This window comes from Coturnix japonica, chromosome 18 (genome assembly GCF_001577835.2).
Source record: "Coturnix japonica isolate 7356 chromosome 18, Coturnix japonica 2.1, whole genome shotgun sequence".
In the NCBI taxonomy this organism is placed as follows: Eukaryota; Metazoa; Chordata; class Aves; order Galliformes; family Phasianidae; genus Coturnix; species Coturnix japonica.
In genome coordinates this window covers 6,213,201-6,230,271 of record NC_029533.1, presented here as the reverse complement: position 1 = coordinate 6,230,271, position 17,071 = coordinate 6,213,201, and the positions used below count along the sequence as shown (strand labels likewise).

The 17,071-nt window shown below is 42.6% G+C and overlaps 1 long non-coding RNA gene across 1 annotated transcript; it reads right to left on the bottom strand.

Annotated features, from left to right (window-relative positions):
* Positions 1-2,465: 2,465 nt before the first annotated feature.
* Positions 2,466-16,086, bottom strand: LOC107322200. Its single transcript, XR_001558849.1, has 2 exons — positions 15,875-16,086; positions 2,466-3,295 (listed from the first exon to the last, which is right to left on the bottom strand). It is a non-coding gene; the product is annotated as an uncharacterized LOC107322200 (long non-coding RNA).
* Positions 16,087-17,071: the final 985 nt, after the last annotated feature.

The following is a 17,071-nucleotide window of genomic DNA, read 5'->3' as shown; positions in this document are numbered from 1 at the left end:
GAAAAATATGGGACTTTTTCATTCCCTGAAAGAAGTTCTAGCTACAAAACATTGCTTGTGTATGCAAAGCTGAAGTAATTCACTGTCACTGTGATGCTGCAGCAGAGGCTGAGCTGATATTTCAGCCCGCTGTTTGCAGACATAGGAGATGCTTATGGATATTTCTTCTACGGTGTTTTGGGGTCATAAACAAAACAAAGTCAGCAAGGACCATGAGATCCCTCTGTACTTCCCTTTATTGTCTTTGGATTATGTTTTTGAAGGTGAGTCAGTGTTTATCAATATAAAAATGTAAGAAACAATGCACTATCAGAGCCATATATTTTCCCATGTGTTCATTGTCCCTTTTCTTGCTGCAAAATCCATGAGATGGGGAATTAATGAGCGGACACCTGTTTTCATTGCAGAACCTGGGTTTTGTTTTTATATTTTAAGCAGCCTCCAAAAGTGCTCACAAAGGCAAAGAAAGGACAATAAACTTTGCCCCCGCAAAGGGAAGGGAAGCTGTTTGCTGAGCCAAGGGTAGCTTGATGTCATACAGCCTGCATGAAGCATTCAGAAAAATCCAGCTGGACACAAGGTGTGAATGTGGGACACATCACACGTGCTGGTACTACAGAAGTACCTCCAATTTACCTACAAGACAGAAGTGCAATAGCAGGATGCTAAATGTGGCTGTTCGCTTTTGCATAAAGCACCAATTTGTTTTGCAAGACTTATTCACTCCATCTATTATTTATTCCCTTGCTCATTAACTGCTCCAGTAGCCTGAGACGTGGAAATCTTGCAGCCAGACTTCTTATTGGAGAACTGCTTTGTTTTTAATACAGGGCTCTCAGCAGACACACTTTGAGCAACTCTCCCTTTCTCTGCTGTTCTTCAGCCCTTCTGGAAACACATCCTCTGTTTTGCAAGATTGTGTTTACACTCAGCAAATATGCAGGGAAACAGTCTTCTGCAAAGCTGCCTTGGCCAGGATCAGCAACAGCAATGCCCATGAAGCCAAAAATAGCTGCAGAAGGGAGCAAAAGAGAAAGAGAAGTGGTGGAGGCTTTCAAAATTCCTTCAATATTGCTCTGTCAAACTAAGATGCTGCCTGGAAGATGGTCCTGCCTACCAAAACCTGCTAGAAGGGAGGATCCATATTCTGAACCCTGTGGAAAGCTGATTTCTTGCCCATATTGAGCCCTTCTTGCCATATAACAGTGGGAACAACTCTCCACCAACGCTTTGTATACTCCCTACCTGTAATATCTGGCAGTCAGACAGATAAAACAAATGAAAAGAGAGAATTTCCGAGGGAATTGCACAGATAAAAGGTAGCATTAGTACTGTGTTGGAGCAATTCTGAATCATGTGTAACCTGGAAACAACATCATTGTGGTGGAAGTGAAAAATCCATCAGGAGAACAAAGGCAAAGGGCTGTGATGCAGGAACTTGGGAAATGGAAGGGTCATCATATTGTTCGGAGTTATGTTCCATCCCAAGGACCCTGGGGTGATCACACAGCTTCCTTGGGTGTGGTTTGCTATCTGCTTTGGCAGCCACAAAGCAGGAACACAGCACACAAAGCACAATTCCTATGCTGTACTCCTATGGCTTAGGAGCCATAATAAATAATAAATTCATAATAAATTCATGCATAAATAATAAATTCATAATAAATTCATGCATAAGTGTTTAGATGAAAAGGATCACACTTCACGACAAATGGCACCAGTTTTGAGCCAAACAAGGATCCTCACCCTGGGCACAAAGTGTTGGGGTGAACGACTTTGATCAGGTTTGTGTGGCAGATCTGGAATGAGAAACGTGGATGGCAAATTAATGAGCACTGCTGCAGTGGGAATGTTCTCCTTGCCCCAGATTAACACCTGCATATGAGGTATATATAAAGCACTCATGCCTTGTCATAGTTTTATCAAGCAGGGCAGATGCACTTGTTTTCCTCTCCTGGATACGTCTCTCCTTGCTTTCTCATGCAAAAACCACACATCAAGTTGCTTGCATACGTGCATGGAAACAAGTGCATGGCACAAGCACAGTGAGGTTTTGCATCACTGGAAGTTCATCACTGAGTCCGATCAGCTTTCTAAATGCCACGTACATGGAATTTTTTAGAAGAAAAACATGCTTATCATAGTTTTCTTTTGCTTCTTCTCACTGGGTAAGTGTGCATGTGTGCATATCAAGGGGTTCATCTGTTTGATGCATTGAATTTCAGATTTCATTTGCTACAGGTGCTCATCTCCCAGCTGAGATCCCTATGGCTGTGACACCAGAGCTGGTTGCCGTAGGCAGCATGATGATGTCATGTAGCATCTAGACCACTTCACCTAGGGAGTACACGGAAGCAATAAAGCTCATCCTAAGCAATAATGACCTTCTTTTTGTAGAACTACCTCTAGCCTAAATAAAAAGCAGAAAATATGTGACATATCAGCAAAATAATCTCAAAACAGAATGTTCTCAGCATTTCCAGCAAGTGTCAGCTGCTCTTTAATTAGCAGCCAGAGGGACGTCAAAGAAAGTTGTTCATTATTAGGACGCCATACAATTGTAAACACTGTGTTCCAGTTGTAGAATGGGAACACCTTCTGTCTCCTGTGGATGCACCAGCAAGCCTGGGTTGGCTAATGAATGGAAAATCATGGGATTTTTCTTGAACAGCTCACGAAGAGGCATCTGCAGTTATAAAACCAACTATTTCCTCTGGAAAAGGAATGAAAATATTTGACAAAAATACCTTCAAGTTTTTTTTTCTTTTCTTTTTTTTTTTTTTTAATATATCCTAGGAATAATCAAGATCTGCCGTCCTTTAAAAAGAAATTGTAAATCAAGATAGCTTTATTGAAAACCGTTGGTGCTTTCAACATTTTAAGATGCCTGAAGTACTGTCCATTCCAACTCCTTGTGTTTGTTTTTTGCCTTTTGAAGTTCTACTGGAAGGCAATTGCGGAGTAAGTGAGATCTCCATGCTGCAGTGAAAAACCCAATGAAAAGCAGCCATTGGAGAGAGACTGGTTAGGCCATCCAATTTCAGTCCAACAGTTCTCCTTGATGGAGATTATTTTGATTCTTGCTCCACTACAAAGCTTCTGAGATTGGTCCTCTTGTACATCCCTCTCCTCAGTGCCTGGGCTGCTCCCATGTGGATTTTCCATCCCTAACACTTGACAGCTGATAACAAACCCACCTGAGGATGCTCAGGGCAGCCATTCGGTTCCATTGTGGTAGCACAGTGACGGACTTCACGGCTGAGACCAAGGAGTTAACAGCAGAGCATAGTGAGTGCTGTGAAGGAAAAACCCAGCCATGAGCAGTTGCAGAAGAAAAGGCCATCCCCAGAGTCAGGAGATGGCTTTGAACAGGTTGAGCACTTTGATGGACTCAGGGTTGATGGATGAACCTGCACTGTGTGCTGACTGCATTACGTTGGACGTGTGGGTAGCAGTTGATCAGTCTGAGAACGACTGTCTGCCAAAAAACTGAAGGAAGTTCATAAATTACCCCAGAGCTATGGAAACAGATCCTTTTTGCAGAGGGACCTGGGGAGCAACAGCGTCCCTGGGTAGCCCATCTGTATCCCATAAAGGAGCGGATACCTGTAATTAGTGCCATGACTTATCACAAATACGTCTCCATCTGTGAGGACAGCGCTCTGCGAGTGGGAGCATTTAACATGGAACAACCAAGACAGCTGAACGTGCAGTTTCCCTGGATGGATTCCAGTTGAGACATTTGAGGCAAAAGCTTGCTCTTGCCAGCATGGGGGAAATCTAAACCTCAGAGCTGATCGCATTTCCAAGAAACAAAGCAGGGAAACTTGGACACACTGCAGTTGGTGAGCTGGGGTTCATGCTGTGTTTTTGGTGGTGACCAGGTGCCCCAGCAAGGTGCCGTGGTGCTGTCTGGAAAGCAGAGATCTGAGAAAACAGCTCTCAGTTTGTATTCCTCAAAGCTGTGAGGATGGAGGGATCTGAGATGCATTTTCCTTCCCTGTGCTCTACAGCCTCCCTTGTTCTAAGGCTTAAACAAAAGGATGAGAAGGCCACTGTGGAGTAAATGAGGCCCTTAATTTACCATTAAAAGAAGACGACTGACTGTTAAGGTTTTATCAGATTACAACAAAGGCTTTTTGCACTCAGTAGACTGTGGTTTGGTTCCCATCCCTGCTGGCAGGGCTGGAAATCCTAACCACAGATTATAGCAAGAAGCTTCCAAATTTCCATGCTGCAGCCAAGGGTCCATGGACAGATCTGCAATGTGCCGTGGGATGGAGCTGGGACCTGATGCAAGATGGGAGCCAGGCCATTTTACGGGCCATGTCACCAGCCCACCTGGCTGGATGCACCAAGCATGGATGAAGTCCTTGGAGGGAAATACCTCTTGGTCAGTATCACAGGCATCAAAATTATAGGGTGATAAAGTACCGTATCTACAGTGAGGAACAGAGCTGACTATAGACCTTCTCTATTCTACTATCACATGGTATTGCTGCCACTCAGTCTGGAGGCATCTGTTGGGGAATGGCAGTTGGGATGAGATTGACACTCACCGCTCTCCCTGCATTTACCCTTCATTAAAACAGTGCTTGGTGTTTTTAACCCAAGCTGGATGTGTGGTAGAAAACGTGCTTCTGTCTGCTACGTCCTACTGCAGCCATAAGACAAGTGCTGTGGCTGTTCCAAGCCAAGGCCAAGGCAGTATTGAGTCCTGTCACCAACCAGAGTGTGCGTGAAGCTCCAAAGTAAAATTTTCCAAAGGAGTATTCCAGATGGTTTTTTTTCTTTAGATAAAAGCAATCGTTTTCATTTTAGCACTCTAACTTCTATTTCTACAATGCGATACGTTCAATATATAAAAATATTTGAGAAAATATAACAAAACCAAAAAAATAAATTCAAAACAAAAGCCGTTGCAAAAAGGAAACTCTAAACATTTTGTTCTGAAACAGTCAAAACAGAATATTTTGACATTGTTAGAATTTTTTCCCTCAGGTTCTCTTCCAAAACAAAATTCCAGAGGGAAAAAAGAGAACACCAACATTTTGTTCGGTATTTCTGGTTAACTTCCACTTCGGCCCCACGGAATCCAAAGGAATATGTTTTTCTGTTGCCACTTTTTGCTGTCAGCACTTCTGCACATAAACAGGCACCACATGCAGAACAAACACCCATAGATTTTGACCTGATGGATGCTTGTATGATTGTGCATGTAAATAAACCCGATAGTAATTAATTAGGCTAGAAACCTTGTTAGAGCCAAGCTGTAATAATGAACTTTGAAAAAGAAATGCTGGCTGTTACCAAAGCAGGACAATAGATTCAGTGGTGGATCAGATTAGTATTGATGAGCCTAATTATCTGCCTGTTCTTAAGAAGTGCATCTTGGTAAGGCTAATATTCCTGGTAAATGACTGAGCTCTTAGAACAGATTTACACCTCAATGGGAGCACAATAAAACTTAAGAAAATAACGCAACAATTAAGCAATGGTCTTGTCTTTCAACATGTATTTATACAAGCATATGTATTTTTCCCCCCCCCGGAGTTGCTCCCTTGACATACATAGCCAGTACCCTGAAGAGATCCCTTAAAAGACTTCCACGATCCTCAAAACTTCTCCAAGAGCGGCACCGTAAGCTGTATCCTCTTATTGAACGCATTGGAATTGAAAACGGAGTTTTGCCAGAGGCAGGCTCACAATATTAAAAACAAAAAACCACCCAATAAGTGGCAGGCTATAAGAAAAACAATATTGATGTATTTTCCTCTATTTGTGGTTTCTTTTGTCCACAGAGTGGGTTTTGTTTCTCAGTGACGTCAAAGCAAAATTCTCTTGCAAAATGACAACTGGAAAATAACCCTGAGAATATATTGGATTTCCTATCTGGTAATTAACTAACTTGAGCTTAATGGAATGTATTATACATTTTACCAAGCCTACAGAAGATTAGCGAAACAAAGGTAATATTTTCTTTAATTTCAATTGCAGAGCTTGAGGCAAAAGAAGATTAATCCTTTACAAGGAAGTGCTTTGCTTTCCTTAGCTATCTGTATGCCCAACACATCACAGCGTCCTTACTGGAGGTGACGACTACACCGTGTGTCACACACTCAAGCCATTGCCATTGGGATACCCTAGGACATGGATGTTGATGCTGCCTACTGCTAGGTGACCTGCACCTTGTCAAGAACAGACAAGGGAAAAAGCACTCCCAGAGACCCAAGGCCCTGGAGACAGCACCAATATAGACAGGGAAGCTCAAAGACTTTGTTGGTTCCATTTGGTTATGAACTATTTCTTCTTCCTTCTGATCATTCACATGGACCCACAATCACTACAGGGAAAGTCAAATATCCATTTCTTGTGGATCTTATCAGATGTGCTGAAAACATTTTTCCACCTATATGCAGCAAAATGGGTCTTTGCCCTCATTTGCTCTGTGCTCCTCAAAATAGACCATCATTTTCTTGGGAAAGATTTCCTTTTCCAAGGAGCTCTGTTTTCATGGTTTTGGTGAAGCACCAATGTACTTCAATAAAACTCTCTTAAGAGGATATATGTCAGGGGAGATTTAACATTGATATTGGTGTTGAGCTCTGCAGATTCAATTACCCTCAGCTGAAAAAGACATGAGCATAGCACAGGAGTGAAAAGACAAGTTTAAAAATAACATTAAAAACAAAAAAACCCAGCAAAACAACAAGAAACACTCTGGCTTTATCCAGCCAAAGGAGGAATCAGGTGAAGAAATAAAGGCTGTGCTGTAGCCACAGGAGACTGTACGTATGTGTTCTGCAGCACAGAGGGGCCATGCTGTCTAAAAGACAACGGTGTTTTGAGATCTATAAAACAAGTGTTTTCTTGCTGATACATCAGTAAAAGCAGATGTTCAGCCTGTCAAAAGCAGTGGAGCTGATGTTAGAGCTGCTGAGGAGCTGGCTGCAGCAATCAGCGGGGTTTCTTCTGATGTGAAGTCTGTAACTGGAACAGATCAATCAAAGCTGGTGCATCTGTGGGTATTTCACATCTCTGCTATCCAGAAAGGGGCTTGTGCTCATAAACTCCTACCCAGAAACCCTTAAAACCTGTGATAAAAGCAGTTTAATGAGAGAGCAGGCCCTCAGCTGGGCTTCAGCCTGGGGGAATTCAGTATTGCTCACTGGTCAGTTCTCACTCTCTATGTTTGGACCATGGGAATTGGGTCAGAATTCCTGGGCTTTGCGACAAATCCTTGCTCTTGGTCAGGTTGTCTGGGAGGTGTCCTTGATCTCAGCCAGTGCATCCACAGAGCTGGTGTCAGCAGATTTGTAAGAAGACCGGAAAGAGAGAAAACAGCTTACACGTCCCTGCCCAGTTCTGCTCCCTCAGCCACAGACAGCCGAGAAGGTGAGGAGAACTGAATCCAGAATGAAGGAAACCAACTTTTACAACCTATTCAGAAGAAGCCATTTATTTAACGGAAAGATTTGTCTACAGCATTCTGTGCTCTGTGTTTTATACATCAAGTGCAAAATTACCCTTTCAAAGAATAAGGCTCCTTTCAACGAGGTAAGGTTCAGTTGGAGAACTGTGTATTAAAATAATACAAAATGTATCTTCCTCAGGGCAAAGAAATGAGTGTAAAAGGGTTGTGGCTGAGCTCCATCCCTTGTCTACCACTGTTCCATGCTCACTGAGTGCAAGGAGGAAGCCCAGCACTTCCCCAACTCGATCCTTGTTTCGGATGGCAAAGATGGTTTCATATAGTCCTAAAGTATTTCATACAATATGAAACAATATTGGTGAGTGCTGCTTGTTGCCCCTGCATAAGTGCATCTGGAAAAGAGTCTCCTCTCCTCAAGTACTGAGTGACATCTCACAACCTGTTTCTTTCCAACTGACCTGGAAAATATACACTCAGATTTCAAGGGAGAAGAAATACAAAGTATTTTCTCATCAAACTTGGCATTATCTGTTTAGCAGGCATTACTGCTGTACAGTATTTTTCCATTGTGTTGAATCAAACTTTATCTTCAGCTCTGCTTGCCCATTCTAATAATAATGACTTGGTGTTCAACGTGTGGCTTTGCAAAGCGATTCATTTCCTCAGTACTGTTGATTGGAACTCTGCGCTGCTTTGAAGGTACGCAGCAATTTGGCTGTTTAGCACATTAGAGATAACGCGCCTTTTGCATTGGGATGAACTCATTATGGGCTTTAGGACTGGGACCTGATGATTTGCAGACACACTATGCTACTCTTCAGCTGATAGAAGTGGAGAGATGAGGCAAAGTAATAGATTGGGTGAGAACTCATTAAACACGGTGATAGAACAATGGGCTCTTAGAGCCTTTAACTCCTTAGATTCATCTGGATCTTTCAATCTCAGCATCCTCCAGCCACTGGAGACTGAAACAACAAAGAACTGAAAGCAGAAAAAAGCCAAGCAATTATTGCAGTTTGGTAAAAATTTAATGGAATTCATAGAGTCGGAGCAAGATAACAGTGCAAGGCTTAAACTGGGGCTGCTGAGATTCTGACGTAAGAGAAAGAGCAGAGCGGCAGAGCATGGCCGGGTAAGTGCTCCCCTTTTGAGAGTGGCACTTATTTCTATGAGCAGCCCTATGTCCACTTCTTTGTATGAGCAGTTTGTGTTTACAGACACTAAAAAACTCAGAAGTGTCTATCTGTGCACATACCTGTGGATGCTCAGCTCTCCTGGGAGCTGTTGTGCTTACATTTTAGCACCTAAATGTAGACTTGGGTGCGTGTCTATGCCTTACAACCAGCTGATACATGTTCTTTTAATGTATGTTGGATTGCTTTACACGCTTGACAGGCTGTGTTTCTTTCTGTTGGCTGTCTGTAGCACTGCAAATGCAAAAATCCTGACTGCAATAGCCAGAGCTTTCTCTTCTGAGGTTTACATTATCATCTTTGTCTCATTATTCCTGGATGGCTGCCCATCATTTCTTATGTGGATTTTTCTACAAAAGATGAAAGGAGAAGGGTGTGGGAAGGAAAGGAGAGGAAAAGAAATCTTGCTTTTTCTTACAAGAAGAGCAAATAATTCAGTCGATTGCATGGCTTTTATTATTTACGCAACATGCTTTGAGATACTAACATGTGAGCTGAGAACATAGAGAAAGAAAAAGAAATCTATCAAGGGAAAAGTCTCTCCCCACCCCATCCCTCTCACTATCTCTGGGCAGTGTTCATGAAGGAGTGAGAAGGATGCCCAAGAGCCACATCAGCAGAATGCAGATGGCAGCTCTGCCTTGCACAGCGAGCTTTAACAGGTGTAGTTCTTCAAATCTTTCTCCTGCAAATCATGATAAGAGCTTTAACGAACATCTACCCTGTAACAAGTAGCCTCATATTCCGCATGTATTCCTGGCCACCTTGTGCCTCAGCCTTCCCGACCCTGATCTGTGTGAACCAGCCCTGGACAAACAGCCAGGCAATGCAGCACAGCACAGCTGCAAACATGAGGACCTGAAGAAACATCTCCAGTTTTATGAACTAAAGTCTCAGTGTAGGCTACATCAAGCCAAGTTTCCAAGTCTTTGCAGAGTCTCATCCAGGCTTGATCTTTATTACTTTTTTTTCCTTTATTTTTTCCCTTGAAGTTTTTATGCATTTATTCTCTGAATAACTAAGCTGAGGTCACTTCAGCACAGTGCATGGACAGAGGAGGCCAGAATTACACCCCAGAATCCTGCACCCTGCAGTTACCTTTGTGGTGTTTGACACCTCTCAGCTCAGGGAGGATATAGTACAGATGCACAGTATTGCACTGAGCTTCAGACCTTGAATAATCAATGAACATTTGAGAAGCCATCTCCTTCATCAGGTACAAAATTCACAGCCTTGAATCTAAGCTGTGGGGACCCTTCCCTTCCCATTCAAGACTGGACAGAGGCTGCAATGAGGGCAGAGGATTTCAGAGGATGGATTTGACATGAAAAACACATCCAACAACCCTGCTTCTGTTCTGAGGAATAGCAGTGAGGATGCTTTCAGGCTGCATCCCCAGCACACACACCGCAGGTTGAACTGCAAAGGAGGAGAATTTCTTTCTGCTGTTTCTTGCAGGTGAATTCCTAAGCCATCTGCAGAGAATTTTCCCTTCATGCCCACGAACACATTGGATGAGGGCAGTGGGGTGGGCATTCAGCTCCTCCACTCCATCCCCCAGATTGAACAGAGCTCTGGACCAAGAGGTCAGCACTGGGCTCTGCAAGAGAAGAGAGCTCAGTGCTTTGGTGTGTGTATGTCTGTGCGTTTCTTTTCTTTCCATCATACTAATGAAATTTGCAGACATAGAGAGGAAACTGAGAGTTATTTATAGGAGTGAGAGGAATGTGAGGCCTAATTGTGCTTAGTCTATTGCTAAGTATGTAATCTGTTTGCTATTAAATTGTACAGTCTTGCAGCAATGTACATAGGTTCTATAGTGGGCTTTTTTTTTTCAGTAAAGGGGAACATATACAGTCTATGAAGAAAAAATCTCAAGGTAAGATGCTTGCAAACATTATGAGCAGTGACACAGGGCATCATTTTAGGGAGACAACAAGGATTCAACGCAACTGCTAACATTCACCAGGCAAAACTCAGCTCTGGAGCTGGTTGGCTTTATTGCTTATCACTGCCTGTCTGACCTGGAATATTCCACCCCTATAATTTGTAAGATGTCCCAAAGGATCCTGTTGCCTCTCCCCTGGGTTTAGATTTCTCTCCTTTGTGGACAAACACTGCTCCTGGGTATTCTGAAAAGGCCACAGTGACTCACTGACTTTTGTCATTCTGCTTTGCTGGGATAACAACACTGAAAGGAAAAACAAGTGATATTTACTCCCTGTGTCCAAAATTGGCTTCACCACTGCAAGCAGGATTTAGAAAGTCAGAAATAGAGATGTGATTATAGTGTGTGTGGCAATTAAGAGGCAGCCCTGTAGGATCCTTCTGCTGGGTTTCAGCTGGGTACATAGCATTGTGCCTGGCTGTAGGGCCACCCATCTTTGTGAGGCTGACAGAAGAAGAAAAGAGCCTTGACAGATATGGTGGGAGCTGACATTTAGGTCTGAAGCACTGAGAGGTGCCCACTACACATCTCTGTGGCGATGATCTCAGCTTTTCCCAGACTGCTTGCACATCTCTTTCAGATCTCACATGTAACTCACAAATAAACTGACTTTATTCAGTGGGAGTATGAAAGACCTGGACTGGTTTTTGTGTTTCTAATGAGCTACGAGGGAAACACTGATTTAGGATGTGACACTTGGTGTATGTGTAGAGCAAAAATGCCAGGCACGTTATCGGCAGTGAGGCACTCAAGCCCTCCCCCATTGCGAATAAGGCAAGGGGTGCCAGCTGGCCTCTGGCCAGGCATTTGGCCACTGACCAACTGGCTGACATTCGTTTCTTCCATACGCTTCTCCTGGACCTGGTGGGAGGGGTGTTTTACAGCAGCAATTAGTTTATTCCTGGGGTAAACAGTAGAAATTGGAGGGTAATTGCAGCAAGAAGTTTGCTTCCTGTTCCAGTGTGAATAACCCACTGGCCGCCAACTGGATGTTAGCCCTCAAATCCACAAGGCCAATTGGCAGCTGGTCTGCGTTTGTCCCTCCTTAGGCTTTGCAGATATATGTTGGAAAGTGTGGGGATGGGGATCCCATCAGCCCATCCATCAGTGAAGGGCATGGTGTAGGCAGAGCTGGGAGCGTGGTGGCCCATTCCCATGGCTCACATCTCCTTTCTACCCCAAGTTTATTCTGTAACTTGAGTTGAAACCAAAGCATCAGCCTTGTACATTTCAACTTGCTATCCATAGGACATCGAAAACATAGCAAGAGGGCGCAGCGAGAACAGACAATCCCTGCTAACCCCTGTGTCAGAAGATGATATGTTGTGAAGTAGATTACATTCAAGCAGAGTTTGGAATAAATCTCAAACAAGCCTTTTGGCTGAAGCATCCTTGAACCCAAGATAAAGAAACGTCTATCCCTTGGATATCTTCTGTCAACTGAATGTAGCTTTGTGAAATTTACTGTTGCAGAAAACAGGATGACATATTTTAGGATAATCCAGACATCTCTGGCTGCCTGGATTTCCTCAAATTAGCTTTGTTAGTTCCCCTACCACTATAATATATATATATACACCAAAAAGAACTTTAAAAACTTTTTCCTGAGGCACAATTTATGCTAAACAAACAAACAACAGCCTCCATCTGGAAAAAAAAAATGCAGCGAAGAAAATATTGCAAGAGAAAGAAGTTTCTGTCACAGATATGAACCAATACTTTGTGTGATGCCTCTGTACTCCAGAAATCAGCAGCTGTACAAATCGTTAGGTTACTAAGGATTAGGGCCAGCCAAAATATGCTCTTTTACTGTCTTAAATTTCCTCAATGTAAGAGAAACGTAAGCTAAGCTGCTCTAACTGCAAATGCTGCCACTACTTACACAGGGATGGATTGGATTCCTTCTGAAATGAATTTGATGCTTGCAGGTGACCTGGGGGTGTGAACACATGATATGCCACAGCTGTGAGGGGTCAGAGCCCTGAGGAAGTGCTCAGAGCCCACATAGTGGTCTGCTGGAAGAGTGCAAGGCAAGGGTGGATCAGGACAAATGGAAGGCTTGATGTCCGCTCACGTTTGTTTTTGATGCTGCAGAAGTTGTGTGGCTTTGCTGTGTCACATTCACTCTCAAAGGCAGAAGTCACACCCACACCTGAAGAGTAGGGTGTTTGCATTAAGTTGCTTTAAATGCAATACAAATGAAAAATGTCCTGTTAAACCCATCGGATGACTGACATCTGGATGCAGCATTGTACACCACCGTGGGTTGAGCAACGGCTGACTTCTCTCTTTCCATTTTGTGCCAATGGGATGATAAGATCCCATGGAGCACCAAGAAGACCTCACTCATCAAAGCAGCTCCATTCCTTCAATGGAAGCTGGGAATGCTGCATTACGGCATGTGCTTTAGCCTCACCCAGAGAAACATTCCAGGCAGCAACAGCAACAAAAAAACAACACAGCCAACCCAAAGCTGAGGTCAGGGGAGTGCAGCTGGGAGGATGCTTTGCCATCCCTTCATGCTCTCACTGCAGTGTGCAGAGCTGCTCTCAGTCCTGCCTGGTCTCCTGTGCTTGGCTGGAAAGAAATGTGAAGTTTCCACATTCCTCAGATATTCATATTCATAATGTATAGGCAACCCGGAAAGAAAGATTAAAGATTCTCTTTGGTAAGGGAGATGGCAATGAAATAAATAGTGTCTTTTTGTTAAAGATTAAGTACCTAAACTCCAATCAACAAGTTTACTTTTCTTGAGTCAGAAACCATGAATCATCTTGTAAAATCAGATCAAATTCAAGATTAGTTTCTCATGGTATTGCTGAGGAATTTCAGATATTTCCATTGGGAAATGAGTTATTTCTTTAACCATCCCAAGGTTAGTTTGTTCAGTATTAATTTTTTCTTGCATAAATGAGGGTTGCCCAAAGGTAAGGAATGTCAAAATCTAAACGTGGAGTGGAAAAAAAGAAAACAAGAAAACACTGAGTTTAGGACAAGATTGAGAGTATGAAGTGAAGACACAAATGTAGCCTATTGAAGCTAGGCAGAAATAACACAAAGACATTGAAGCTATGACTATGGAAGACTTAAGCTCATTATGTGTGTTGGAAATAATGCCATTGAGAAAGCTATCAGAGCACAGATTACCAAAGTTTTCTCTATTACATGGCAGCATTGCAGCTGCCTAGTATTGAAGATGCACGCTAAAGCATCAACAGAGCTGCAAGATGCTAGTGGGTTTTCTTTCAGGAGCTAGAACCTGATTTTTCCCCCCCCAGAATAAATTCTGAGAACTGCTAATGTTATTTCTGTCTTTGAATTTCTACGTAGTTCTATTCTTTCTCTTGGGGTACTAATATCTGGTAAACAGACCAACAACACAATGGATTTTTAAGTAATGTGTTTTTCTAGGCTGAATCTAGAGGACTGCCTCAGGACTGCCTGCTTCTCCTCCAGCTAATATTGACCAATATTGACCAAAACAAGAGCAGTGCCTACCTGTCCTCACTCAGCCCTCTGCTCATTTTATACATGCCCAAGGTAACAAAACATCAGCTCTTGACCTGACAGCACAGATGGAGTATCAGCACAGGAGCTGCAAGGCTGAGCATCCCCCAGATCCTCCAGCCTTTGTGGCACCTGCAACCTCAAAACAGGACAGAAATCAGTGCTCAACACTTATTCCACCTTGGGGTGTCACATGGCTGGAGAGCATCACCTGCTTCCTGCTGTTGCCAGCAAAAGGGGTTCATCCACCCATCTCCATGTGGAATGAATCACCCTCTGACAACAGCCACCTCCCACCAGGTGCTACAGGCTTGTAGTTTATATCTGACTTCAACTCAGAGGAAATTAATCCCATTCTATGGGTTTTTCTATCTCAGGTTGGTTAGCAGCGTCCCATTACTACTTTATTCTGGAGTATTCTTATAGTCATCACATGAAGTCATGCAAAATCTTAGCTGCTACTGGAACAGTGATGAGAAATCTCTAAAGATTTTTTTTTTTCTTTTTTGATAAATAAAGCCCTTAGCCTGAATCAGTGCTGGTGAGCAATAGCAGAAATTGAAGCTACAACTCCATGGGTAGAATTTTTGATGCAGAGGGTGACTAATATTTCTAAGTGAAAAGTATCATGCTATTTTCACCTCCTGTTTTTCAAAGGAATAGAAGGAGAAAAAGAAAAGGTGCTCAATGAAAACCCTGAGTTAGATTTTTAATAATGTCACTTTCCCCCTGCTGTTATCCCCACCTTTTCCTTCACATAGCGAGAAACTTCCCAAGGTTGCCAATGGCACTAAAGCAGTCAGTCCACTTTCAGAATTTCAGTCACCTCTTAAACACTTAGAGGCTGAATGGAGTGAAAACCCATTTTCAGAAGAGTTTCCAAAGAAGAAGAAAGTTTCCACACTCTGAATCTCGCACTCAAAGAAGTGGAAACTGGCCCTTGCTGCCAGCAGCCTGATCTGTTGTATCGCAGCTACTGAACGCTCTATTCTGTATGAAATGTGAACATACTCTTAGCACAAATATACTTTGGAAAGAGTAGCTGCAAAATATGAGTCGTTTCTTTAATTTGCTTGCAAATTCTAATGCACGGTATTTGTCTGCCTGATAAGAGAGGAATCCTGAAGGAACCATACAGCCTGTGCTCTGGGGTAGTTCAATCTTTAGGATCACTGTGACCCCTTCCAAAAAAAAAAAGATGAGAAGGGCCATGTTTGGCATCAAGGACACCTGGACAAGTAATATGTTGACACAATCATTCATGAATGACCAGTCAAGGAGTCTAGGTGCTCTGTGATCTTCTACCAGTCTAAATTATTTGGGTTTGAAATGAACCTCCCACAGTGCTGCAAGGAAAAGGGAATGTTCAGCAGAGAAAAGAACTGAGATCCTGCAATGGAGATGACAGCTATTTGGAGAGTCTTGCTGGGATGCCAACAGTATCCATTGGGATACACACTGAGATCCATTGGCTAAGCTGTTTCCATGTGGGAATACCCAGTGCCGGCAAAAGGCATTTGTGCTGCTAAGGTTCTTGACAAAAAAGCCACTGAAGAGCTGAGATGGTAAAATCCTACCAGAAGAGGGTTCAGCTTTCTGTCATTCCTAAAAGACTTGACCATACCAGAAGAAAATTTATAATAAGCAAAAATCAGAATTTAAAAAGCCTCTCCTTTCTCTTCATCCCTTCCACTTAGTGCAAGAAGATTTATTGCTTACCATATACCCTTTAAAGACTGCTTTCATGGAAGTGCAAGTCTAGTAAAGTAAAAGACTATTGAATTTAAAACTCACCCACACTCAGTGCTTGAAGTCCATGGAAAAACTGCCCCTGAACTTAAAGGTTTGGGTGGGATGTTATCAGGTTCCCAGCGTTCAGCCCTGCCCGATCATAGTGCTTCCATATGGCAACACAGCTGATGATCCTTTCAACCACCTCTCGCCAGTGGCTCCATCTGATTTCCACATCAGAGGAGGGTATAAATTATGAAGCTGGGTAGGGCTCGATAATGAAGTTTCTTAGCAGTGTTGGTTGAGGAAACGGAGAAAGCGTTCAAGGATGTTTTGGGATTCCTCTGTGTTAAACACTGATAATTGCTGCCAAAGTCAGGCTTAGTCTTGTTATCATTTTGGTACAGCACAGTAAAGCTGAATTAAATTATTATAATTAAATTGTTGTTATGTAAAAGCTGATTACTTTGCATTGCTTTTCATATTATACAATAGAAAGCAGTCATTATATAAAGCAACCAATCAAACAAAACAAAAATCCCTTCCAGAAAATCCTTCTTGTTTAAAGCGCGATCAAATACTAAAAGCCTTTGTAACGAGCAAATAAAGTTTGCGAACAAGATTTATTTCTCTACAAACTAACTCATTTTCCATTTCAGTCCAAAAAAAGAAATCATCACCTTTTTCCTGTTGATAAATTTTCGGATCAAAATGCCAAGTCATGGGTGGGTTAGGAAAATCTTGTTGATAATCAAAGGCTTGGCGACCTTCCTACATTTTTTACATTTTAATTATACACTACGTTGGCATCCTGCTTGAAAGACATTACTTTCTGGAAACTCCCAACTATTTACATGACTAAGACTTAATTGAATCAAGGATTCTTTCTTTTTTCTTCTCTCTCTCTCTCTCTCGGTTTAGGAAAATAAAATATAATAAACCACCCCACCATAAATAGAGCTGTCATTCCCATTCCTCACAGCAGAAAGCATTCCTCTGCTCCTAGTGGATGCTGGTAGCAAACGCAAACATGACAGTTGTCCTCATGCAGCATTTAAGACACTTGGCCAAATGAATCGGGATCTATATCTTTCGAGGAACAGTTAATTACTGCTGCTAAATCAGATTAACACTTCTCATAGAGCTGATGTAGGTGCCTGGGTTCTGTGCATTTCCACCGACTGGAAGCACTTAGATATGGCTTTGGTACACGCTTAGGAGAATTAATCCTCTCTAATCTGTTGTTTGCACAGGCGTTTA